The sequence below is a fragment of the Telmatherina bonti genome (assembly GCF_933228915.1).
Source record: "Telmatherina bonti genome assembly, chromosome: 16".
Classification (NCBI taxonomy): Eukaryota; Metazoa; Chordata; class Actinopteri; order Atheriniformes; family Telmatherinidae; genus Telmatherina; species Telmatherina bonti.
The window spans coordinates 13883339-13911134 of record NC_136614.1 but is presented as its reverse complement, the minus strand read 5'-3'; the positions used below and the strand labels follow the sequence as shown (position 1 = coordinate 13911134).

Below are 27796 nucleotides of genomic sequence, written 5' to 3'. Positions count from 1 at the left end.
ATGGAGAGAGTTTAGAGAAGAGACAGGATGTGAGATGAATGCTGAATTAGTCTTTGTTAGGTCTTTGTTGCCAACCTGCAAAAATCTGTTAAAGTTAAGTAGTGTTGCTTTATACAACATGAGAATTTCATCCACATTAGTGATATTTATTGTCCATATATAGACAATAAGTATGACTAGCTTTGTCTAAGAATGTGGAAACACATATTTGATCCATTTTTACACTGGAAAAAATAATCTTCACTGAATGTACGTCTGTCCAACCAAGTTCTCAACCAGGGATACTTCCACAGTAGCTGAAAGTTAGATTAAAATACAGTGTTGCACAAATAATATAAATTAAAGACATGGATATTGACTCTCTATAAGACTGAATTCCAGAGAGATTAAAAAATTAAATGCTACCACAACAAGAAAATACATTTGCAAACTTGTGCATCTGTCTGTGCAATAAAATCCCATTATAATTATTGCACCCTTATGTTAAGCAGACATCCAGTTCTTAACTTGTCCAAAAAGGCATTTGAAACAAGTAGAATGATACCAACAATGACAGACTGGAGTTTAGCTGGAGAAAATCTTTGGAAAAACTAATTATTGCTACAGTTTTGAAATAATTTTTATTGTTAAAGGCTTCTGAAAGGTTTTAGAGCTTGAAGCACTCCTCCTACATCAGTTACAATAAAAATTGCCCAAAGGAAACTTATTGTAATCCCTTCGTGGTATCATCAAATACAAATAGCACAGTTGCAAGACAAAGTCATCTCTTTACAGATAAATTCATCCTCACACCCTACCTGCCAGGCAGAGTCCAAAGATGGTGAGAAGAACCAGGATGTAAAGGGAAACAATGGCGTACTTGATGGCTGAGAGGGAGTTCAGGTGACTGCAACACTGGTCCTGCTTTCTGCGACGCATTCTTGACCCTGACCAAAGTGAGAAAAAAGTACACTTCTTAGCTTTTAAAATAAACTTCATGAATAAATAAATGAATTAACAGCCTGTAGCTTCACTCTGAACAGAACTATTCCTCCAAATGACAGGAAAGTTTAGGTTTAGCAGCATCTGCAGGCAAAAAAAGAGAATGATTTACTGATCAGATTTGACACTGCACACTCATTTCATAATGCTTGAATAATATTCTATATAATAATCCGTGAAACATTTGTTGTGGGAATTTTATGTTCTAACTTAGATTTTTATAGATTTCATAATCCTTTGCATATATTCATTTCTGATTATGGCTTTGTGGGCTTTCTGAAAAGGTCATGATGAACTTAAGAACTTAAGCTTAGTTACACAGAGTCTGCTTATTTATCTTACGGTCATAGCTAATGTGTAAAGGCCCTGAGATGTCTGACTTACTTGTACACTCTATTCCTTGAAGAGTCAGATACCATGGTACCATTAGGGAGATTAGAACTGAGGGGTCAGTCTGAACTAACTTTTTAAGCAACAACAGACATTCCTTGTTTAGAATAACATATGTTTATGACATGCATGTACTGTAGGCGAGGGCTTAAAAAAAGTAGTTTTGTGTAGAACTCTTTACAGCATTTCCGGCTTCTGCCCCGTCTGACCTCTGGGTTGTCTCTCCAAATTGCAATTTGTATTATTCTTTTCTTTCTTATTTTCTGTTCAATAAAGTTGTAATCTTTTTCAGAACCAGACTCCTCGTCATTGACAGACTTTTTTCCACAACACTTTCCTGGTGAGCTGAAGCCATGAAATTAAAGTGGTAAACCATCGTGACCATAATCTTCACTTCATAACACGGAGAATTGACAAGTTCGAGAGGAAGGTAAAGTTTTTTTGGCTTATAGAACACAGTGACGCTCATCCACAGGCTCTTGGTAGCTTAGTCCTGACAAAAACTCTGCATTACTCCACAGTATCTGACCAACATGCATCATGGCCTGCATCATGTTACATGAACTGTGTGCACGCTCGCTGAGGAGCTATTACCATAACTCATGTCAGCGCTTAACCACCCGCTCAGGGTCAAACAGATGCTTGAGAATTAGTTTCGATAAAACTGACACAGCTCTTGAAATGCACGATGGAAAAGTTGTTTCTATGTGTGTGACTGTGTGTGTCAGTAGAGTGGATGTTAATGGTGCCAAGGGAAACGTTCCCTTCAAGTCCAGAGGATTAAAGAAGCTCTTCTGGAATCACACTATTATTTACCTTCATAGAGTTTTCAGAGATCACCACTAATTTTGCCCATCAAGCCGGTCATTTTTTCTAGTTTTCTAGAGATCCCCGAACCTTCATCTTCCTCACTACCTCATTTAACTCCTCACTACTGGGACACTGAAGTACTCAAAAACCAGCCAAGAGATAATCTGTCCAGCAAGTCCTGGGTCTTCTCCAAAACCTCCTCTTGGTGTGACATGTCCAGAACACCTCTCCTGACAGGAGTTTTAACCAGATACCCAGGCAGCCTGAGCTGGCTTCCTTTGACATGGAGAGGTAATAACTCTACCCTGAACCCTTCACTCCCTAACAGTGAGCCCAGTTCAGATGAAGCCACATCCACACAGAGACTACAGTGGTTCAATTTTTTTATAAACTTAGTCTAAAGAAACGTGTGCATCCACACAAAACCACTGAAACTGCTCTAAGATGCTTGCAAAGCCTGTAGGTGGTGTTGTAACTCAAAGAAGTACACCACAAACAGAATAACACATGAAGTATGCACATAAACGCAGGCAACATAAACAAACGACAGAGACCGTGACTGAACTTTGAACTTTAGCAGATACTCCTAAACTTGTATCCATGTGGACATGGCCTTAGTTGCTTGTATTCACAAGCTCTTTTTTTAATTTATTTATTTATTTTTACTTTTTTGGGTCCTTATCATCACCAGACAGACTCAACTGGAAGCCTTCTACTGTTATGTGCCAAGAAAATCTATCTGTAATGGTTTGAAACAGAAGGGCTACCCTGATGGAAACAAGTTTGACATCTTGTCAGAAATGTGAACAAGCTCTAAATCAGGTGTTACTGGGAACAAATTGCCTGCAGTAAAGAGCTCAATACCCCGTTCTCTTGAAGCATCTCCCAGGACACAGTGGTACAACTTCTGAAACCCACAAAACATATGGAAACAGGTTGGGAAACTGAATAAAACATGCACAGGAGAACTTTTATTGAAAAGAAACCCTCGGTTTCTTTTCAGCACTGTAGCTAGGCTTACTAGGAGCCGGAGCGCTGTGGAGCCATGTATTCCTTTCTCACTTAGCTGTGATGATTTCATGTATTTTTTCAGGAATAAAATTGATACTATTAGAGATCAAATTCACAATACTCTTCCTTCTACCTATAATGTTGAGCCTGTTGTGGTCTCCGAAGCATCCTTAGAACCAGGATCTGACTTGTGTCTAAATAGTTTCTGTCCTGTCCAACCCTCTGAATTAACTAAAATAATAGCTTCATCTAAACCATCCACCTGTGTCTTAGACCCTCTCCCAACGAGCCTTTTTAAGGACATTTTCCCTTTAATTAATACATCACTACTAAATCTTATCAATATGTCTTTAGTGACAGGATATGTACCACAATCATTTAAAACTGCTGTAATCAAGCCTTTACTTAAAAAGCAATCTCTGGATCCAGAGGTGATAGCAAATTATAGACCTATATCTAACCTCCCGTTTATGTCCAAAATTCTGGAGAAAATAGTTTCAGCTCAGCTACATGCCCACCTGAGCAGAAATAATTTATGTGAGGAGTTTCAGTCAGGATTTAGAGCTCATCATAGCACTGAGACAGCATTGGTGAAAGTTACTAATGACCTTCTTATGGCCTCAGACAAAGGACTTGTGTCCGTACTTATCTTGCTTGATCTTAGTGCTGCATTTGATACAGTCGATCATAACATTCTGTTACAAAGACTAGAACAGGTGATTGGAATTACAGGTACAGCGTTAAGCTGGTTTAAATCATATTTATCTGATAGACTTCAGTTTGTTCATGTAAATGACAAGTCCTCCTCCCAAACTACAGTAAGTCATGGAGTTCCTCAAGGTTCTGTACTTGGACCAATACTCTTCACACTATATATGCTCCCTTTAGGCAAAATTATTAGACAGCATGGAATAAACTTTCATTGTTATGCAGATGATACTCAGATATACTTATCCTTTAAACCAGATGAAACAAATCAGCCCAATAGGCTACAAAATTGTCTCATAGACATAAAGACTTGGATGTCTAGAAATTTTCTCCTCTTAAACTCAGATAAGACTGAAGTAATTCTCGTTGGATCTGAAAAACTCAGAGCTAAATTTTCCGGTTTTGTAATGAACCTGGATGGCATTACTTTAGCTTCCAGTGCTACAGTGAGAAACCTTGGAGTAATATTTGACCCTGACCTGTCCTTTGGCCCACATATTAAGCAGGTTACTAAAACAGCCTTCTTTCATTTACGTAAAATAGCCAAAATTAGGGACATTCTGTCTCGGAGTGATGCAGAAAAACTGGTTCACGCTTTTGTTACTTCGAGACTAGATTACTGTAACTCTCTATTACTGGGCTGTCCTAAATATGCCCTGAAAAGCCTTCAGCTGATCCAGAATTCTGCAGCCAGAGTCCTGACCAGAACCAGCATGAGAGATCATATTTCTCCAGTTTTAGCCTCTCTTCATTGGCTGCCTGTTGAATCTAGAATAGAATTTAAAATCCTTCTCCTTACATATAAAGCCCTCCACAACCAGGCACCACTATATATCAAAGACCTCATTGTTCCTTATATACCAAGTAGAGTACTTCGTTCGCAGACTGCAGGCTTACTTGTGGTTCCTAGAGTCTCAAAGAGCCGAGCATGAGGCAGAGCCTTTGGTTATCAGGCCCCTCTCTTATGGAATAAGCTCCCAGTTAGTGTTAGGGAAGCAGACACCCTCCCCACCTATAAGACTAGGCTGAAGACTTATCTTTTTGATAAGTCCTATAGCTAGGGATGGTTAGCATCCCTTAGTTATGCTGCTATAGGTTTAGACTGCTGAGGGACATTTCCTGATACACTGAGCTTCTTTCTTTTTCTCTTTATCTCTTTCTTTTACCCCCCCCCCCCCCCCCCCCATAACAGTGTTGCATCATTAACATGTATGTCTCCTGTCTCAGCAGGTCTCCCTGGCCGGGAGTAGCAGTTCCTGTTGTCTGTTGTCTTTCTGTCCTCTTCCCCCCACACAGCAGAGGCAGATGGCTGCCTGTCCTGAGCCGGGTTCTGCCGGAGGTTTCCTTCCTGTTAAAAGGGAGTTTTTTCCTTCCCACTGTTACCAGTGTGCTTGCTCAGGATGGGAGATTGAGTTGGACTCAACTCAATCTGTTGGTTTCCTTATATAGGCTGTTATGAATTGGCCTTCATTATGTTTTCCCCTCTGTCTGTAAAGCGTCTTGAGATGGCATTGCCGTGATTTGACGCTATATAAATAAAGTTGAATTGAATTGAATTGAATTGTACCACACTCAGCATGTTAGACTTCAACATTATACAGTATAGTCTGGAATAAGTTGTGAAAATGGCCCCAGGTGCCTAACCAAAACAAGTGTGGCCACATTATGATACATTTAGCATCCGCTGGGATATCATGAGGTTATAGATTCTTATTTTTTTTCCTGCAAACAATCACAATGTTAGATTGCATCTGAATTTTAAATACAAACACTTATACTGCAGCACAGCCTCCGAACAGGAGGGTTTCATTTGGACCATGATAACCCATCAATGGAAGCTGGTGGATTGTTGCTGATGCACACACAACACACGCACACACTTCCTCTCTATGATGAAGAGCATACTCTACTCCAGTCTAAGAAAAACACAGCTGGTTCAGATGTGTGTGTGTGTGTGTGTGTGTGTGTGTGTGTGTGTGTGTGTGTGTATGTGTGTGTAACATGGTTGGAATCTAGTTTTTAGAAGCAGAACTGGTGCTCCAAGCAGGTCAGCCTCTTCGGTTAAGTCATACATGAGTTCAAAACATACTTTCAAAGAGGGCAAAATAGCTTAAAACCATACAGACAGCCTGGAAAATACAACCACCAGTTGAAAAGGAAATTAGCACCTCATGTGTAACAAATGCAGTTAAATTTTTAGGACTTTAGGACAACTTGACATTACTGATGCAAACCAGATGATCAACTGATTCAGTGCCAAGTAAGAGCAGGGAAGTACTGAAAGTACAGAGAAACTGACTGAAACTATGATAGCTTTGGTTCTGATTTTTGTTTTTTTGTTTGTAAAAAAAACCCCAAAAAGACGAAGGAAATTTGTATTTATACTCAGTGTTCTGAATGTAACACTTATAACTTATTTGCTTATTTGAGTTTACCCCGTTGGAATTCATGTCGTGTCGTGTCGTGTCGTGTCGTGTCGTCTCATCTCATCTCCAGGGTTTGCAGAGCTGGAGTAGGACAATAGTTTTGATGAGTTAGGTTTGTCTCGTTGCATCTCATCTCGTCTTATCTCGTCTAATCTCATCTCGTCTCGTCTCGTCTCATCTCCAGGGTTTGCAGAGCTGGAGTAGGACAGTAGTTTTGATGAGTTAGGTTTGTCTCGTTGCATCTCATCTCGTCTTATCTCGTCTAATCTCATCTCGTCTCGTCTCGTCTCATCTCATCTCCAGGGTTTGCAGAGCTGGAGTAGGACAATAGTTTTGATGAGTTAGGTTTGTCTCGTTGCATCTCATCTCGTCTTATCTCGTCTAATCTCATCTCGTCTCGTCTCATCTCCAGGGTTTGCAGAGCTGGAGTAGGACAATAGTTTTGATGAGTTAGGTTTGTCTCGTTGCATCTCATCTCGTCTTATCTCGTCTAATCTCATCTCGTCTCGTCTCGTCTCGTCTCGTCTCATCTCCAGGGTTTGCAGAGCTGGAGTAGGACAGTAGTTTTGATGAGTTAGGTTTGTCTCGTTGCATCTCATCTCGTCTTATCTCGTCTAATCTCATCTCGTCTCGTCTCGTCTCATCTCATCTCCAGGGTTTGCAGAGCTGGAGTAGGACAATAGTTTTGATGAGTTAGGTTTGTCTCGTTGCATCTCATCTCGTCTTATCTCGTCTAATCTCATCTCGTCTCGTCTCGTCTCATCTCATCTCCAGGGTTTGCAGAGCTGGAGTAGGACAATAGTTTTGATGAGTTAGGTTTGTCTCGTTGCATCTCATCTCGTCTTATCTCGTCTAATCTCATCTCGTCTCGTCTCGTCTCGTCTCGTCTCATCTCCAGGGTTTGCAGAGCTGGAGTAGGACAGTAGTTTTGATGAGTCAGTCTGTTGTCTTTTTTCCGTTTCTGAAAGTCAAATTCTCCAGTTGAGCTTGACTTGAACTTTCCCAGTAAACCGATGAAGCAGTGGGTTGAAACCTGAGAATATGAAAGGGGTCAGCCATGGGTTTGTTGAGCTGCACCTGTCCTTCCAGACATACAGATGTTGCTTCTGAATGTTTCTGGCTTTCGGTGATCAAAGGGAGAGAAGAGCAAACACCATGAGATGACAGCATTACCTTTGCTTGTCCATGTGTTTTAGTGTGCTGAGCATAGTCTGCGTTGGTTATCAGTGTGTGTGGGTGTTTCTGAAGACACACATAAACGGTTTTGTAGAAAGTCCCTTTCTAAAAATCTGCTAAAGTATTTCCTCTTTTTTCCTTCTCATGCTGCTTTTGCCAGATTTTAAAGCTGCTGATGTCACTGAGAAAGAGCTAAATTACTGTGACCAGGCTCTTTAGCAGGATATAACATGGTTCTTATCCTATATATAATGGTTGGTAGAATTTAAATGAAGGTCAAATTATTGTTGAAGCTTTTTGGCAAACGTCTCTAACAATGAAACTCATTCTCTTTGCTTTGCTCTTACCTTCATCACACAGGTTAAGTTTAGACAAGTTGCGTCCATCGTAGGCTTCCTCATACATGGAGGTGTTCTCTCTCTCTTCACTTGTGCTCAGATACATGGCTTTGTTTTCCATCTGCTCCTGTAGACACACATGAAACCTCATTCAACAACTGCTTTATCTGATAAACACACCCTTAAAACACACTGTCAGCTCAGATAATCAGCAGACTCATCAATAACGACGCATTAATTGAAAGATTTTTCCTGCTGCAGATGAAAACGGGATCTTTCAAAACAAATTTGAAAATGAGTTGGTGATTTATGCTTGTGACCTGTTAATATTCCATAACTATGTTGAATTGGAAAAAGCAGAAGCCAACTCGGCTCCAATGAGTTCAGAATTACATCAGTGCTGACTCAGCATCACAGAGGCTGTGACAAGTGATGCTTGAGGTCAAATGAGCACCACTGTAGATGTTGAGTTGTTGGGAGGCCGAAGGATCTGGCAGGACTCAAAAATAATCACTTTCCTGTAAGTTCGATCCTAATTATGTCCTCTCACTTTGACCATAGGCTAACTGATGAAAGTGAGAGCAAAGAATCATTAATCATAATGAACAATAATCACTCTTTGCAGGAATGCAACATAACCCCTAATAGCATTAAAGGACTGAAAAGAGCACATCAGTAGTTTCAAAATGTCTAATAAATCTTCTGCTCCTGTAATGAAGTACAACTGTAGTTTTAGTTGTAAATTCTCCTGCACATGAACACTTGATCTGAGGAAAACTGCTGTCACGTATACAGAAAAAAACAACGTGGTCTGCAAAGATGCTGAATATTTTGTGTGTTGATCGTATGTCGATATTTGTTTTCTGTTGCCTGAAGTTCAGTCCATGGCTGAAAACTAAGGGATGGTAACATTGTCCACATGGTAGCAGTCATGGCCAAAGTCAAGAGGCACGAGTTTTGTAAACTGTCAACTTGTACACTTCTGTGGCAAGTGTACATTATCGGCAAATCGAATGCGATACTTTTAACACCTTACCTCAACCATTTCTGATCATTTTGGAGGACAAAAGTAATGAACTGTGAGTTCAAGGGAAAAAGAAAAGGACTAAAAACTGTTAAATCACTGTTCAGGATGAATTTAAAACAGTAGTCTCTGAGTTGAAAGGACCGCTGACGCTCATATTTATGTGTTTGGTTAAAGTAACCCCCTGCATGGATATGACATTGGGTACTTTGTCTTTACTTCTGTCCTCTTGTGAAGAACCTGAGGGAAATGGTGAACCTGAGGTAATGGTTGATCCTTTGTGAAAATGAAAACAAACACATCACGACCGTCTTCTTTCAGCTGAGGACTCTTGTTAAAATAAATCTGATTTCCATTGAGCTGATTTATAAGAGAAATCCACACATTTGCGGCGTCTTGTTTGTATTATTGTAATGTTCTGTGTGCTGGGTTGGACCAGGGCTCCATGCAGTGCCTACAGAATGAAAAACTCCTACAGCCTGCTTACAGACTACATCAAGAGGCGTGCGCGCATCACTCCTGCTGTGTGCACCTCACACCTGTGTGCTTACATCTTAAATTTAAGATTTTGTTGATTGTTAAGTGTTTTCACTGTCCGGGGCCATCTTTTTTGAGTTGGGTGTCCTCAGTCCTCAGGTCTGCTGGCCAGCTCCTACTGGCTGTCCCTGAGGCCAAGCTAAAACCCAAAAGTGATGAGCCTTTTCTGTTGCAGCGCCCACACTGTGGAAAAGCCTCCCTCTGTCTCCTCTCAGTCTTTATGACAGATTGAGTCTAACCTGAAAACACACCTCTTCTCCCCGACATGCATTTCTGGCTGAATGGAGTAGGCCTCGTCTTGTTACTGTTTTTATTAGTGATTATTTGTATCTGTGAATGTAGTTGTTATCATGAAGCACTTTGATCAACTACAGTTTGTTTTAATAGTGTTAGATTTTAATTCAAGTTTATTTGTGTAATTGAATTTGATTATTTTTTATTCTTTATATGTTGTTTTACAGGCAGCTAATTTAATTTGTATTTAACCTCAGTCGATCTTTACAATAAAGTCTTTAAATAAGCCATGTAAAAGTTCTGTTTTCACACTACTTCTTGTTTATAAAAGTTTAAAGTAAATCTTCATCTAGTGCCACTGAAACTGCAATGGAAAGCATAAGGAAATGTGTTTTGTAACTGGTGGTACAACCTCATGTGATGTTGGCGTATCCGTACCATTACTGTCCACTTTTTTCTTCTAATGTGGTGGACCAGCTGTGAAAGCTCTGATTGTCTCTGCTCGCTCTGACCAACGACAAACTCACAGACACACACTCAAAGCTCCAAGCTAAATAAACAGAAGGAAATCCTTCTGGTGTGAGGATTGTGGCTGTCTTTAAACCAGTGTTATGTGATTTGTTCTCCTGCCAGCAGAGTTGGAAAAGAGTTGTGTTTTAGCTCCTTTCCATCTGCCCGTTCGGCTTTTTGGAAGAAATTTTACAACAGTTATCAAATAACATGCCTAAAACTGCAGAAAGGTTTATCACGAAGAGAGAGCGGCTGATTTACCTTTAAAACCAAACAGCCATGAGCATTGTTACGGACGTGGCTGCTGCTTCTTATAGTGTTGCATCAGAGGAGGTTATAAAACGAACTCCTGGGCCAATTTTCCACAACATGGTAGAGTATTTGAATGTCAAAATGGAAATGGCAACAGCACATATAGAGCTAGTCGCCATACTTAGCGATGATCTCATTTGATAAAATAGGCCATGTGTTTATTCGTTTGCTTCCACATATCCAGGGTGCAGATGTTAGCTTTATATACACATATCTCTGGGTCCTCTCAATAAAAATAAAGTCATGAAATTACTCAAACCTTTTCAAAATGGTATCTTAAATAATTCCTAAAATATGCATTTTATCAGCGAAACTAGGTGAACACACGGCATAGGCTTCATATGGCTACCATGCAAAATGGTGAGCAAGTTATATTTATATTCATTGAGCGAAAGGTGTAAATTTTTACAGCCTGTGTTAAAAGTCTTGACTTAGTTTTTCATTGCAAGAGAGTTCTGAGTTATGGAGCATGAAGAAATCTAGAAATAAACAGCACTGACATTGGGTGAATCTTCATTCCATTGATGAGATTTAGACATAAAGTGACATAAAGTGAAACCTTTACTGTCATTGACCGCTTTATGGAATAGATTCAATGAGCGTTTGGAAACATTTCTCAGAGATTTGAATTGTCAGCTGCACATCCGTGATGAGAATCTCCCGTTCCACCACATCCCAAAGCTGCTCTACTGGACTGAGATCTGGTGACTGTGGAGGCCATTGGAATCCAGTGAACTTATTGTCATGTTTAAAAAACCAGTTGGAGATGATTGGAGCTTTGTGACATGGTGCATTGTTCTGGTGGACCCTTAACTGTTGATAAAATGCAGAACGGATCCATGCTTTCATGTTGATGTAAAATTCTGAGCACAACCTGAATGTTGCAGCTGAAATGGAGACTGATCAGACAAACATTTTCCATCTTTTACTTTTCCTTTTAGTGAACCTCAGTTTCCTGTTCTTATCCAACAGATGTGGCACCCAGGATGGTGTTCTGCTGTAGCCCATCTGTTTCAAGGTTCGATTTATTGTGTTTGTGGCGACTAAATCGTGCATTATTTGAGTTACTGTTGCTTTTTTGACATCTTTAACAAGTCTATTGGTTCATCTCAGATCTCTGAACTTAACAACGCAGTTTGGGTCAATACAGCTGCTGCTTACTGGATGTTTTCTCCCTTTATCACACCACACTGTGTAAGGCCTAGAGATGATTGTGTGTGAATATTCCAGTGGATTAGCAGCTTCTGAAATACTCAGTCCAACAGCCCTGCCACATTCAAAGGAACTTATATCACAAGCTTATTACATAGTCTGTAATAATTATAATGCCAACTGACTGCATTATTTTTATATATACACACACATAGTCCAGCAAGTTAAATCACTATAATATAACTCCATTATAGGCGTTGCCATAGCAACACATTAATCAACTGAGTCAGATCATTTGGCTTTTGACAGGTGAATAAGAAAAAATGCGCTGAAGCTTGACAACGGTTATTTAGCATAAAAGTACATCGAGGTTAACATAAAATGTTTCCTATGCTTTAGCATATTTAGGAGGTTTGTATAAAAAGAAATAAGCATTTGTTATAAGATGTTTACTGATTGGAACCATGGTGGAAGCGGATAAAACAACTTGGCTCCGTGCATTAGATGGTTATAATGCACTGCGCCTTGTGGTGTGGACTCTGCGTTGTGCATTATAACCATGTAATGCACGGCTCATCGCCGTATAATCCTTACTTAAATCCCCCTTTCTTCCTCATTCTGATATTCAGGGTAAACTTCAACAAGTCATCTTGACCATGTCTACATGCCTAAATGCATTGAGTTGTTGCTGGTGAGTGTGTATACTGGTCACATTAGCTCACAATATCTTGGCCTGTTAGTGCAAATAATTTACAAATTTACTGGAAAAATTTGGTTATTCAGAAATTCTCTTTAGATAAGTTGGTCTTATTATGTAAATATTATCACATTTATCATCTGGTACAGTGATTTCACCTGAAGGCTGACAAAGTTCACCACCAATGCAGCTGTTGTTGACTCTGGTGCGTAATTAATTGCAAATAAATTCAATCGGTTTAACTGTCAAGATTGTAACTACTATCCATTCCAGCAAGTTGCTCATTTTAGGAATATTTCATGTTGCAGTACTGGAAGACAATTTACTCTGAATCAAGCTTGTTTGCTGCTCCGGTTTGGCCAGGTTTCCCACAATGTGTGATCTAAACCAAATATGAATAAAGTGAAAGGGAACACAAAACAAACAGATAAAACTCTGTGCAGAAAGTCTGTGTCAGACTAAATGAAACATACTCTCATCAGGAGTTGGGGTGGGGGGGTGTAAACTCCCTGAAGCCCTGGTGGCAGATCTGTGAGTGTTTGGCAAAGTGGTTAAAAAGCGCTCAGTCAGAACTTTCTCATTAAAGAGAGGACAGAAGGGTCAGGTTGACATTTAGACTGAAGCTAGGCAGCAGCCATTAGGGCTGCTAGGAGACCTGCTAAACACTCCACACCCCTGTATATGTATGTCTGTGTCTACAGATGGTATGTGTGTGAGTGCGTGGAGTGAGTTATCTTCTAATTACTCTGAGTGTGGTGGGATAAAACTTTTATCATGACGTTAGTCTCTCAGTTCCAGCAGAGGATGGTGGGAAAGCAAAGAGATCAATGTCATACTCTGTAGCAGTGGTGGACTACTGGGATTCCTTTACAAAAGGAAAGAGAAGGGTCATGTGATAGAAAACTATAGATAGATATTCTACCTTCTTGTAAAGAAATGGGCGGCCAGTTGCAAAACTAGACCTTAGAAGTACCTCAAGTTAAAAGAAAATACAACTGGTTAAAGTGGAAATATAGGCAAAATCAAATTATTTGCATCATACTTAAAGTCTGTATATATATAAATAAAGAGCAAATAGTAAGATGATGTGATTAAAAGTGGTAAAACCCTTGTTTGAGCATGTCCCACCATGGTAAAAAACAGAATAAAAGAAATGGGATAATTTCATTGGAAAATCTTAGCTGCTGCACCTTGTGCGCTAAGAAGTGGATTTCTGTTTTGTTAAAGCAAGAAGTAGGAAATCAGGATATGTGATGGCAATGGAGGAGGATGGGTGTATGTGGTGCGCGTTGGGTGGCTTTCACATCTGTCCTGAATGATATATGTAGGTTTTTGGAACAAATGGTGCTCTCGTTGATGTCCATATGAGGAATTATAACAGGCATATTACATTCTGCATATATTAGCATGGCTCTAATAAAACCATCCAGGTGATAAACTGTCATGTATGTGGTCCAGATGAGTCATGAAAACATCAAGCTTTGTGAAATCAAATATTGCAATTAAAAAAAGGGAGAATTAGTCGTGTTTATGACAAAAACAGGAGAGCAAGATGAAAATGTCTCCCAAGTTTTCTAAGAGGCCAGTTAAAGTAACTTTCATGTTAGTGAGATTAAAAAAAAGTGTTCTTTAACTTTGGAATTAGTCTGTTGATGGATTGGTGGCTCATGCAGGGTGTATTCAGCCTGCTTCTTGCCAGAAAGCAGCTGGGATAGGTTCCAGACCCCCTTGTGACCCTGCATTGGAATGGGTGAGTAGATCCATTTGAGGAATGGATAGATTTTGGAACTGGAGCAAGAATGCATTTTATAACTGTAGATTTAAAGAGCATAAACAAGATAAGCATATCTGAATTTATTTTTTCACTTTACTCTGGTTGAGGGAGTGGCAGGAGGTGGGAGATACTGACACAGCTGCACCTTATCAGTGTTCCCAGGCTTTATCTGAGGTAGTGTGCTGAGGCCGATGGAAGAGGAGGACAGAGATTGGGATCCCGAGAAGCATTTTGCAAAATAAATAATCAAAACATCACTGTGTGTGTTACTGTTGTTGCTGTGGTGTAACCCGAGGGGAGAAATGCTGCAACAGCTTGCTTCCCTAAGATGCCATCATACCCGAACAGGCTGCCGTCTCTTCTTCTGCAGTGTTCTTAGGGACTACTGATGTCCTCCAGAGGGGGTATAGTGATGTGGGAAGGTCGTTCTGCTCTATGGGAGTGTGACTACTCTGCAAATATGTTGAAGCAGGTCATCCATCCATTCATCGCTTCATCCATTTTCCTGCCGCTTACCCAGGGTTGTGTCTTGGCTACAAGGAAGCCCAAACGTCCCTCTCCCTGGCTACAGTTCCTCGGCAAGCTGAGAGATATAGTCCCAACACTTCACCAGGGAGTCGTCCAGGGGGCATCCTATCCAGATGCCTGAGCCACCTCGTTTGGCTCTTCTCGACACAGAAGAAAACTGACTCCACTTTAAATCCCTCCCAAATGACCCAGCATCTGTCATCCATGTAGATGTCACTGCTGAATCACATAATCTGATGTGGACAACTCACCTTCGTCCTCCCTTTAGCTGACGGTTTTATGGCCTACATTTGTGAAAACCGAGACAAGCCCCACACAGCTTTGAGTCTGGTCTGTGGAAACTGCACAAAGCATGACAGTTCAGTGGTTTAAAAAAGAGACTTGAAATTCACCCATGAAAGCAGGCTGTCTGCTCTCCATCCCCTCAACATGGGAACCCAATTATCAAGTCATTCGTCCCCAACAGAGCATCCAATTGTCCTCGAGGTCTGAGGAACCAACGTGTGTGGTCTCTTTGGGATATATATATATGAGACGTTTGGAAACAAACCTCCCTCATCTTAAAGTTAGAATAAAAGTTCATAAGCTCATTTTCAGGAATGAAATCACACATATAGGAGCCTATGGTGGGATTTGAAAGGACCATGTATCTATAAATACAGTAAACAATGTTCCCATGTCATTGCTCAGTCACCCATGTGCAACATTAACCTATTTCCCTGCTTAATTAAAGAGATACTTCACCCATGACCGCTGAAACACAAAGTAAACATTTTCTGCGGATGAGTTGCATTAAATGTGAATTCCCTGCCTATTATAGCACACTACTCCAATAAATAACACACAGTAAATCACCTCTTTAACTTTCCATTCATCCTAATTGCAATAAAAATTTAATAGGTGTCAACCAGTTCGCCCCCCATTAAAAGGTGAAGTTTAACCTATTTGGCGACTCTGTAATAATGACATTACAGAGTCACTATACACACACACACACACACACACACACACACACACACACACACACACACATACATATATATATATATATATATATATATATATATATATATATATATATATATATATATATATTAACATGCCATTAAGCTCCAGGGAAGTCATCAAAGGGCTGATCAAATATGACAGTTTATCTTTTTTCTTGAATGACAGAAATGGCAGAAAATTATTATCCAGGTTTTTTGTCAAATACTTTAAAGCCTGTACAGCATAAACCTGAGAACAGAAAGGCAGTGAAAGGTTCTCCTGGCTCACCTTGTCAGCTGTCACTTTGGGTCACAATCACAGCTCTGCCTTCCTCATAATTTCCCCCAGAAAGTTGCGTCTTGACGCTTTTATTCCCCTCGTTCAGTCCGACAAGTCTGAAAGTGTCAGGAACAGTTTGTTGAAGCGTCCCGGCAGCTGCGGGGAAGTAAAGCAGCATGAACAGCTGCTGTCAGCGTTGCAGACACAATCAGTGGCTCTGAAGTTTGGAATAATATACCCGCAGCATCATCACGTGATCACTACAAACATCCAGCGGAGGACTGTCCTGCTGCTGGTGCCCAAGCTGGAAGAAGATAGCTTACATTGGCTGTACGTGAACGCCCCCTGTTGGATGCAGATGTGGAATCACACACACAGAATGTGGCAGGACCTCATGTTCGATGTTGATTATCACAGGCTGGATTTGAATGAACTAAATTCAAATAAAAGGTTTTGGAAAGGGTGAAAAATCCGGGTCTGCTCACCTCTTACGCCGGTTTAAACCGGGATGGTGGTGATACCTTTAGGTACCCTCTTAAAACTAATTAACTCTGAAAAGATGCTCAAAAAGAACAACATTTCACGTTTTGTACATTAAAAACAAAGTTCACACGTTAAGGCTTATTAAGGTCAACGTGTCTCCAACTCCCTGTTCTTCAAAACGCTTGTAAGTTGTTTACCTCCCTGATGCAAATTGTTTGTTCTGTATGTGCAGTTTTGTTTTGTATGTACCAGTTTCCTTTCATAAGCTTTAAATAGCTCCTTTGGGAGACTTAATTCACATATATGTGCAACTCACATTGGGTAAGCGAGCAGACAACATTATATGTCCAAATAAAAGCATGTGTGTGTGTGAACAAATGAAATTAAATTAAACGAAAGTCCTGTGTTATTCAGCTGCTCACCTACATTTTAAGGATAAAGAAATCTTCTTTGACGACAAAATTGTACACATTTTGGACAGGACAGTTAGATGGTTTGTGAGTTGTGTTAGGGAAGCCATCTTCATGCTAAGTTAAAAAACAAAAAACAAAAAAACAAACAAACAAACAAACAAAAAAAACTATCTCTGAACATAGTTGTGCTCAGATAAAACTTTTCCAGCACCTTCCAATCCAGCCTTGACTCTATTTCCTGGGTGGTTTCAAAACAATTCACACATAAAACCCAGGATTTAATGCTATTTCCTTCAAGAAACTGATTGGCAGTCACACTTTTTCCAATTTGTTGCTCGACTCGGTTCATCTTTCACACCTGAATTTCAAGGAATAATGAAAACTCTTCTGTTTTCTAATAATTTCATCACCACTGCCTGCATTGCAAGGAATGCCTGATGTTTCAAATTAGGACAAAATTAACTGTCTTGTATTAAAATGCAAAGAAACGTGGATTTTTAGAAAGACAGTTGTACCTACCCGTCTCAGTGGAGCTGAGGTAGATTCCTGTGTACTAATATCACAGAATACTGAAAAGTCTATTGGGTTTTCTTGTCCCCAAACTGCCCAGTGACATTCCTAAAATCTTTTTGAAGAATCCAAAGAGTACAAAATGAGAAAACCCAATGTGGAATCCGCTCAGCAAGATATGACAGGAACAATTTCTTTCCTTAGATTTTAAACTACTAAATTAACTGTCATTCAATACTCCACCACAGTTTAGCTATTTGTTTGCATTATACCAATAGATTTTTTTTTTCTAATTTTCTTGTAAGCTCTTGAAAGCATCACAGCGGAGGAAGTGGGCGGAGCCTAACAAAGCAGCGGCGTACCTGAAGTCGGAAGTTCGTGGACTGGACAGGTACGAGGAGTCGCCATATCAGTATCAAACCTAAAGGTCCGAGCTGGAGGTAAACGCAACCACTTTATGAACTTAATTTTGTACAGAATTTGTACGATTTCGGCATGTTTTCAACATTTAAACTGATATTTGACGTAGTTTTAAAGAGAGTTGGGCTACTTTAAGGCTAAAGGGCGCATCGCCCTCGCTCTGCGCCACACAGAGCACCACACCAAACTCCACCTTAAATTATAATATTTTCTCTTTTTAATAGACTTTCCCAAACATGTGAATCACTGCTTTAAACGAAAGACATACTTAATTTCCTCTGCTTAATTCGGCAGTGGTCTAAAACGAATTGGTGTATTATAAATATATAATTTTGTACAAAACAGATTTCCCTGTTTTATGGAGTTATATTATGAGTCAAAAGTTTGGATATGCATCAGATTTAATGGGTATGTAAGTCCAAACCTTCAACTGCTGCTGTGTTTAGCATCTGATGGAGATAATACTGATTAAAACAGTACGTATTTGAGTTTTGGGAAAGCTTTGACACATAAGGAGGGGCTGCTTTATGTTGATGAGGAAAAGCAACTGAAATGTTTTTTGAAAACAGGTCACATAAAAATAATAACTCAGCTATTCTTAAATATTTTGTTTTATTTCAAAGGATGGTGTAATCCTGGAGAATACCACAAATGGCAGGAATGCATCTTGAGTTTTGCTGAAGCCAGAAAGTTGAAACCTGTATCAGAACACTGGGATTTAGAAAGTCTACATTGATTCATTGTGTTGAATGACAGCAGACACATTTGATCTGGAAGATAAATTTATTATTCATCTATGAAGACTAAAGTACAGGCAGTAAATGATGCAGATTATATTTTATTATTCGTCTCATCGCCTTCTTTCTGATGTCCCAATGTCAGTTCTGGCTCTGACTGTGAAGGGAATCTCGTCCTGGCATCCTCCGGCCAGCAGGTGGCGGTAACGCCTGCATGAGAGGGACCAAGGTGGGCAGCTGAATAGGGACACTGTTTATTTCAGCTGTTTGTTTGAATTTGATTTATATAAACACACAAGTTTGCATTCAGGATTAAACACAAACAAACAAGTTTAATTAAGTAGGGATTTGTAAAGTGCACTAATCTTTCACACAGGCAGTTCAAAAAGCCAATTTTCCACCCTGCTTGTTTTTGGATATTACATTTGTTTACAAGTCCTGGTTAAGTCGTAACTGGACAGCATGAGGCTAAATGAAATGGTTCAGAGGAAATGAGACAAGCTATATATATACAGTAACTTTATGTCTCAATAAAAACAGACCCACTGGGGCTGTTTGGTGTGAGATATGCTGTCCTTAGGCATAAAGCTGACACAGTAGTCTACTGTAAAATTTTGTCTACCCTCAGCTCACCCCAACTCTTGAGGGGAACCTGCACTGTCTGTCTGCCCTGGTCACTTTCTGTATGTCAATTACTCCACCGGGACCTCGTTATTGCCTCCACCAATTGCACATCCCCCTTAATTAACTCAGGAAATTGCATTCCTATATTTACACCCTCATAACCAGGCTGGCCTGCTGAAAAGGTCACATCAACAGTTTAGCAGATTTTTGCCCTATAGCAGTGCAGCCCAAGGGGATATGACCAAGAGACAAGCCAAATGAACCTGAGGGAACTTTTTTAAAAACCTGTTTTTCTTTTCTTTTTTTTTTTTTTTTTTACCTCAGAATGTCAAAGCTGCTTGATTTCTGGCAACCACGCATGGTTATGTATGTGTCAATATGTTGGAGAAGTTGACTAATGTGTGACTACAAAATGTAACTAATTTGGAGGAAGTACAATAAGTGACATCATATAGGAAGGAAATTTTTTTTAAAAAAGTGAAATAAATGAAAAACAGCATTTTCTCACATTTGAAAGTTTCCCATGAGTCATGTCTCGGTAAGCTGCTGATGGACGTTCACACGTCTGATCCAGCTACTCTGCGGCCATTTGGCAAACGCTTCGACCCAAAGCTGCAGCATGAGAGGTGATCAGTTAACCGCAGCAACTGACCTGAAATGCTGAGATGAGATTAAGATCTACTGAACTAAATATGTCAAAATATCACAACAGAGTGATTAAAGTTGGCAAAAAGAATCATAATTCTTAATTATAAAAATTATAAAATGATTAATTTATAATCATTCATAATGAACGCTAAATAAGAATTAATTACTAATAATACATAACTAACTTAGTAACCCCCAATGTGATGAAAAAAAGAATAATTTGTGCTTTCTGGAGGGAGGAGCAGAAGACGTGATGTGCAAAGGATGAGAATGAGGAAGATGATGGAAGGATGTATTGATGAGGAGGAGGAAGGAGAGATGAATGGAAGAGAGGAAGGAACAGATGGAGAGGGAACAAGGCAGAATGATGAGGTATGGCTGGATGGATGAAGGAGGGAAGGGGAGGAAGAATGAAGGGATGAGTAGAGGAAGAAGGATTGGTGAGTTTGGATGATGTAAAGAGGGATGGATGAGAGAAGGAAACGAGGAATTGATGTGTGAGGGTGAAAATGGATAAATGGAGGGATGACGAATGAATGGATGAGGGTGTGGAGAATAAATAGAGTAATGAGGAAGGTGGAATTGAAAGAATGAGGTGAATAGAAGTGAGTGGATGAACCGGTATAAGAAGGATCAGCTGTGGTTTCGGCTTTCACCCTAAACTTAACAGGTTAACTTCATTTATTTTATTTTCCCACTTTTGAAGAAGAAATCTAAATGATGGGAAAATACTTTTTCACACACGGTCATGTAGGTTTGGAAAGTTTTTTTTTCCCTTAATAAATAAAATCACCATCTAAAAACTGTATTTTGTATTTACTCAGCTTTTGTTTAACTAATATTAAAATTTTTGTGATTGAAACATTTAAGTGTGACAAATTTGCAAAATAGTAAGAAATCAGGAGGGGGCAACTGTATTATCTTTTGACTTAAACCTTCAGTTTTATCTCTTTTTAAGGAAGGCTTAGTCTGCTCTGATTGGTCAGCTAATGAGTCAAATGATGTCGGAGCAGACACAACTGCTCGTTTTGGGCCTGAAATGTACTCGACTGGATGTTAATAGATCAAGGAAAAATGTCTGGAGACGTTTTAAACAGTTCATATGTAGTTCCTTCAGTGAGAAGAGCAAAAACACATTTTTAATGTGAAATTTTAAGAAATTTTGTTTTGAACCAAAAGTTGTAAATAATAAAAGAAAGAAGGTGGTATGTTTGGAGTCACAAATACAGTGTTGCCTTGTAAAGTACCTCTGCATAACTTTCCGACCTTGAAACTGTGTGCTTCTGACTCATTTTGACTTCACACTGACATTCATTCGCTGCTGTTATTGCCCTGCATCAACAAGAGACTGAGAAACCACACTTCACAGCTTCGCTTTCCAGCCTAGAGCATCATGTCACAGCTCTGTTTCGCATCATGGCACCGTTCCACACACAATTCTGCTAATAGATGGAAGATAATATTACCAGAAAAAGTGAGTAAAAGAAAGCAGTAAGACTAGATTCAACATGGGACTGACTTTTACTGGCTGCAAAGCGCTTAGATAAGAGACAGGACGCCAGATGGATGCTGAATAAACTTCTGTCAGGGAGCCACGAAGTGCAAAAATCACTGTTCATTTGTGCCACTTCAATTTTCTGGAACGTTGAGTTTTATTCAAATTGAATGTACGTTTTGCATTTCTCTTGTAAAATAAACAAAATTTCCACAAAAATGTAAGATTTACATATTTTTACAAGTTTGTTTTCCTTGTTCTTCTTTGCTTTCTAGGGTTTTACTGATGTGGCAGGAAGAGGGTGATGGACTTGTCAAAGCGAGCATCATCATGGTCAGTGGAAGAAGTGCTGGGATGGGTTCAGGAACAGCACCCAGCACACATGAGCACGCTCCATAAAGCTTTTATCAAACATGAAATATCAGGTATACTTTACATTCACATTATTTAATTCTCTCAGATATTCATAATATGCCAAGTTAATATTTTTTTTCAGATATTTTACAACATAATTTGTCAAACGTGTTTTTAGGCTTTATCTCAACGTGTTATTTAGAGCCAAGGAATGTTCAAGTACTGACTTTCAGTCTGTCTTTTATAAGTTCCCCATCCACCAGGGGGTGGTATCACGTATCGTGAGGCTTGTAGCGGGGGTTACTTAAGGGTCATGATTTTTAGTTTTTCTACTGTACATTCAGCAGATTAATGTTTTTGACAGTGTTGAGTGACTCTGTTATGCTTTTGATCTAAAAACCAAATGAACAACAAAAAGATAATATTCCGACTTGCGGACAGCGGAGAGGAGTGATCACTGTTGAGGAAGTACACGTCGTAAGCTCATTAAGCCATTGACAGCCAGTAGTGCGTTGTAGATGTTAAACGCTACAGCATCTGTTTTAGGAGTTTCCTGGCCAAAGCAGCAGGTGCGCAGGAGACAGTACAACATGCCAAACATAGATTTACTAGGGCTGTGACAATATGCTTTTGTCCCGATTCGATTCAGATTGTGATTCTCACAAATCTTCGATACTGCTGATTTTTGTAGATTAAAAAACAAAAAAAAAAAAAAATGTACAAAACATTTTTGCAAGTGACTTTTCTTGATTTTAATGAGGAAAAAACAACTCATTAGGCAGACCATCACTCTGCAGCTATAATGCCCAAGAAGTAAAAAGATCCATTAAAAACAATAAAAATGACAAAAATTTTACAATGGATTATTTTTATTTATTTGAAAAAAATAATCCATCAGGATTTTTTGATTCACAATTTTAAAATGGATTTTTTTTAACAAAATAAAATTGATTTGAAAATTTTGTTAAGAATTTATTTTAAAATTGTGAAGCAAAAAATCCCGATATACGATTATTTGATTCGATTTTCCTACCCCTACTATTTACTACGTTTACATGGGAGTTTTAATTCCTGTTTAATTCAGAATAAAAGTAAATTCCGCTTTAAACTGATGAAAAACAACCACGTAAACACTAAATTACTAATGCTAATTTCTGTTCGGAATTAAACTTAAGTCCGATGTAAGTGTCTGGTTTATTTGCATTATAATTCCGATCTATTTAATTCCTCTGTCATGTAAACCTTCATTATGCTCTAAGTTTATTCTGGTCGTTCTGAGCATGCTCGTTACCTTGTCCTGTCCCGATGACACGCGTTGTTTTGCCTCCTGTGTTCGGTGGTCTATCTTTCTTCTTCTTGTTCTCAGTTGCTGCAGAAGGTGAAGTAGTATGCTCGTGTTGAGCTGCTACTTCAAATTTAAGATAAAAATAGCGGTAAAACTGGTACTTATGTAGTTTTTACAAGTTACGACTGAAAAGACGAGAAGCAGGGAGCCAACTTTGTTTATTTCTGGTACACATCATACGTCTGTCCAATCAGAACCCTTCCCAACCTGCCGCTCTAAAGAGGAATTAAGTGAGGACGTGTTTCATGTTCATTTGGAAGTATTATTTTCATGTAAACTCATAGGAGAACATATTAATTCCGAATGAAAAAACATCATCAAACCATTGTTGCACGTGAATTTGCAGGCCGTGCTTTGCTGCGACTGAAGGAGCATCACCTGGAGCTGTTTGGAGTGGACGTTGAGGAGCAGCAGCAGGAAATATTGCAGGACCTGCTGCTCCTCAGAGTTCAGGAAGAAATCAATGAACTCGATGGCATCTGCTCTGGTGAGAATACCAAGTGACTTCATTTCCAGGGTGGAGCTGAGCCAGGCACCAATAAAATAGTCATAGAAAAGTATCTGTTTGGACAGCTCTGTAGAAAGAAGAACTATCACAGGTCATCGGTCGTTTTTATTGGTGCTTGTGGAGATGAATGACTTAAAACACAGTGAAAACTTACATTTTATGTGCTCTCTTGTCTCATCTCCAGACTGTTTTTCTTCATGAAGGACAGCAAAACTCTTCACAGAGAAATAAAGCCAGCTGACTTTTTTATTTTTCATCCATCCATTCTTCTGTGTGAAGGAGAGTGAAAGGCGGGAGTGATGGAAATAACAGCAGAAGGTGAATAGAAAGAGGGATCGATGAGGAGAGGAACAAAAACCCATTTCCTGTGTGAAACCTGACCTGTGCCGATGGATGAGATTAGTTTTTGTCTGGTTGTCTTTTTCTGATCTCTGCTGTCCATTAGTCTCTGTCTTTTTTCCTTTCTCTGTCTTGCATCCAAGCACAGCAGTATAACATTTCCAAACACAAGTTTTGATGTACTTAATAAGAAAAACAGCCGCAGTGTATGTATGGAGGATGGTTGAGGCTGTCATTACCTCTTATAGCTGCTACTGAGAATGGCAAATAATGTTCTGGTTTCAGTGATTACAGAACTGATGGGTTCTTTTTAAGACTAAAGTAAATTAAGTAAATTTTCCTCAGTTTTTATCCATCACTGGATCCTTGAGGTTAAATCCGACTGACTTTAGTCACCTCATACTTTACTTACTTACTTTACTTATATCAGCAGTTTTCAGTGTGGTACCATATTAACCCTTGAATTTATAGTACTAATAATAAAACGTTAGTTTCCTAATATGCTTGAATATGTTGAACATGCATAGACCAGATAAGAATAGAACAGAAGTTGATTCAGAAGTGCCTTAAACCTACATTCTGGCTGATGTCCGACAGTGGGCCAATCCTACAGTCTCATAAAGGATTTCATTTTCTGAATTCTTACTTGAAAACATTACTTGATGTAAATCCATTTGTTGGGGTATAAGTGTTTCAGGAAGGTGAAATCTGAGCTCACTGTTCATAGATTGTTTTTCAGTTGAACATGGATGGCGTAGACCTCCTTCAAAATATCTATTGTCTTTCAGAAAATAGTCTAATATTGTCCTAAAGAGTTTCCTTAAGCCTGTTCCATCCTCCACGAGAAGCGCGTTTCTTGTTCCCGTGGCTTCGAGAAGAAAATGACGTCATTTTGTTCTCGCGGACGTGTTTGAGGACAGTTCTTGACACATCGGGCTGGCGGAACTTTTTTCTTGCGGGGCTTCGAGAAGTATCGTGTGATTGGTTGGACATGTGAGGTGGGCGTGGTTAACACGGAGAAAGCATGAAGCGGAGTTGCTGCTTCCGTGTGTTTGCTGTTGCAGGTAAAACGGATTGTTTTGATAAAACAGCTGATCGAGGTGTTGAGAAAGTACCAACATTTTTACATGTGGCGTTATAACACTCGGACCCAGCCGCGTGCACGACCTGCTCCGCCGCGGACGAAGTTGCTCGTTAAATATGAAACTAGAAAAGCACTCGGAGAGCGGAAACCTCCGCCAAGCACAATGTTAAAGAATCCTTTTAAAAAAATTCCTGGATCCAAACGGTGATCCGGATCACCACCAGAATTTAATCAGTTTTTCATTTTTACATTTGCAACAACTCTTGAAATATTTATAAAAATCCATCAGGAACCTTTTACGTTATCTTAAGCAAAAAGACGCCGGGGAAAAACATAACCTGGCACTGGAGGTAACAACCGGGTTCATTGTACATAAAAGCAGACATCCCCCCCGCAGTGACCCCTCCCCGCTGCAGACATGCTTCTCGTGGAGGATGTATGGACCTGACAAAAAAGACGTTTTTTCTTGTTCTTGCAGCCTGGAGAACAAGAACTCAGTTCTTGCTTCTCGTGGAGGATGTAACAAGCTTTATCCTTAAGGTGTAGGTGGTGCTGATGGCAGGCATTAATGAAGTGGTTGTTTTAGTTTTTCCTAAGCCTTTCACAACACCTCAAGTGCAGCTTTGACTTTAGACCCCAGGTGATTTTACAGCCGTTTGCACATCGGACCTTGTGAGCAACGGGCTCGACACATGGGGAGCGACAAGCGAAATTCATCGGCACCTGGGTGAAACCCAACACACGGGGCGCTACAAACAGCAGCGACAGTGTCATGCATCACGCTCTCGGATTGCTTGTTTCCAACAAATGTGATTGATTATGATGTTGGAGTGAATTTTGGCATTTTCCCTGCAGTACGTGACAGATAAAACATGAAGAACGACGAGTCGAGAGATTTTGCTCGAAATGACAGAAGTCTTGCTTCCAGTTACGCGCAACAGTGCTAATTAACAGTGGCTGGAGTAGTGCGGTGATTTTTGCCTCATTGCGCAGCTTCTATCAGAAATGAATTGAGAATAAGTGACACCCTCCTCCCCCTCCCCAGGTCTCGAGCCCATAAAATGTTTTGGATCAGGCAAGTAAACAGCTCATCTAATCACTCCACTGAAACGACCCGTACAATAGTCAGGTGATTCAGTAACATGTGATCTTAAAGCAATACACAACAGTTTTTGACACTAAAATGCTGTACTTCTGACACATGTTGATGGTACACTGATATCCCTAAAGCTGTTGTTGCCCTGAAACATCCTGAGGCTGAAAACGTGCACTTCACAACTTGTTTTTCCACTTGTTTTGTGCCACATCATCATATTCCAGCGACTGGATATCAACACACTGAGGGTTTTGCATATGCACTATGGCTGGGAAAAAAAAAAAAAAGGAGGACATTATGGGAGTAAATGAGAGAAATTAAGAGAGAAAATAATGGAGCAGGAGTAAAAATTTGACTTTTATTTACTGGAGAGAGCCCAAAGAAGAGACAAGATGTAAGATGGCTGCTTAAGTTTAGATTTAACACAATGCGAATGATTTTTTTTAAACAACTGAAAGGATAAACTGAAACTTCACATCAAATAGTCAGAACTAATTAAGCCTGTAAGACAAGAGGGGTCGAGTCTTAAAGAACCATAACAAAAAGGGAGTCCAGTTTCCTTTTGGCTTTCCATCTAAACCAGAACTCATGTTACTGGAGGGGTCACACACAGCGTAACTTGATGTGAAGTGATCAGTAAAATAACTACATAACATATGAATAAGAAAAAAAATCCAAATATTTCCTCTTTTTGTCAGAGCACAAGTACATTATCAAGCTCTTCATATGTAATGAACTCTCCTTTTAAAGAACAAATAGTAAACAATCTGAACTAAGTGCACTTTCAACTCTATTAGCACCTAATGATCATTTTCATGTGTATTCCATCTTATAGATCCCAATAGATCCACAAAGTCGCACATTTGATTGCAGGTATCTGGAACTGGAAAATACTGCATTTCACATTATGATTAGAAAAAAATAACCCTCACCACCTGAACTGACTTGTCTCATAAACTGAAGTCAGATCTAATCAGTAAGAAAGGTATCAGATCAGACATTCTTCTCCCTTTTAAATGTTTTATATTTGACTTTAGAAAATCAACTTCTACAAAAATTTCAGTCACAAAATGTGTCGATAATGTTTTCTATATAACTTTCACAATTGATAAATTAATTTAGTGGGCCAGAGTGGACCCCCTGGAGAGCCAGTTTTCGCCCGTAGGCGCTCTCTGACATCCCTGACCTAAATCCTTATGTTTTGAAGACATAACTTCATCCATTCACTCAGGACTTCACAGCTGTGAGGTCAAACTAAAACAACCACGTGTTTTTGTGCTAAAGCTCTTTAAATTGTAAAGTTTTTCTGATCCAATCTAAAGGCCAAAGTAAGATTTCAAAATGTTCATCAGGAGTTTCTTTAAACCTGAATTTAAAGTAAAATCACAAAACGATAAAAGTAAATGGTATTTCCTGTTTTTTTTTGTTTTTTTTTTTAACAATTATTGTTCATTTCAGTCTTAGTATTCAATTCAGTTCAGCTTTATTTGCATAGCGCCACTTCACAACGATGTCATTTCAGGGCACTTTACAGACACATCAGTTCAAACCAGTCCATAATAAATATCCTCAATAAGGAAAACCGGCAGCTTGCTTGGAATATTGACTGATTCATTCCCCATCCTGAGCTGCATGAGGCGACGGTGGGAAGGAAAACTCCCTTTTCCTCGACTGCCTCATAGTAGTGTGTATTTTCTTCTCAGTTGTTTGGGATTGTACTGAAATAACTGTGTGATATAAATGTGCAGTTAGAAAAGGCTGAGCATTTTGTGTCAGATTTCTCCCTCGTGCCAACACTGCCTGTAACGGACTTCAAAATGCAGCTGTCTGTGTGAACATCCTGTTTTTAGTTGAAATGTCTGCCAG

General features: G+C 39.5%; 2 long non-coding RNA genes across 3 annotated transcripts; one reads left to right on the top strand and one right to left on the bottom strand.

Moving 5' to 3' along the window:
* Positions 1–809: 809 nt before the first annotated feature.
* LOC306767063 lies at positions 810–15965 on the bottom strand. Its single transcript, XR_013771609.1, has 3 exons — positions 15884–15965; positions 7850–7967; positions 810–926 (listed from the first exon to the last, which is right to left on the bottom strand). It is a non-coding gene; the product is annotated as an uncharacterized lncRNA (long non-coding RNA).
* Positions 15966–17647: 1682 nt separating this feature from the next.
* On the top strand, positions 17648–24441 carry LOC306767128. 2 transcript variants are annotated; one of them, XR_013771613.1, is made up of 5 exons: positions 17648–17720; positions 18583–18666; positions 21480–21629; positions 23250–23390; positions 23596–24441. It is a non-coding gene; the product is annotated as an uncharacterized lncRNA (long non-coding RNA). The 2 variants fall into 2 exon arrangements; XR_013771612.1 differs by lacking the exon at positions 18583–18666.
* Positions 24442–27796: the final 3355 nt, after the last annotated feature.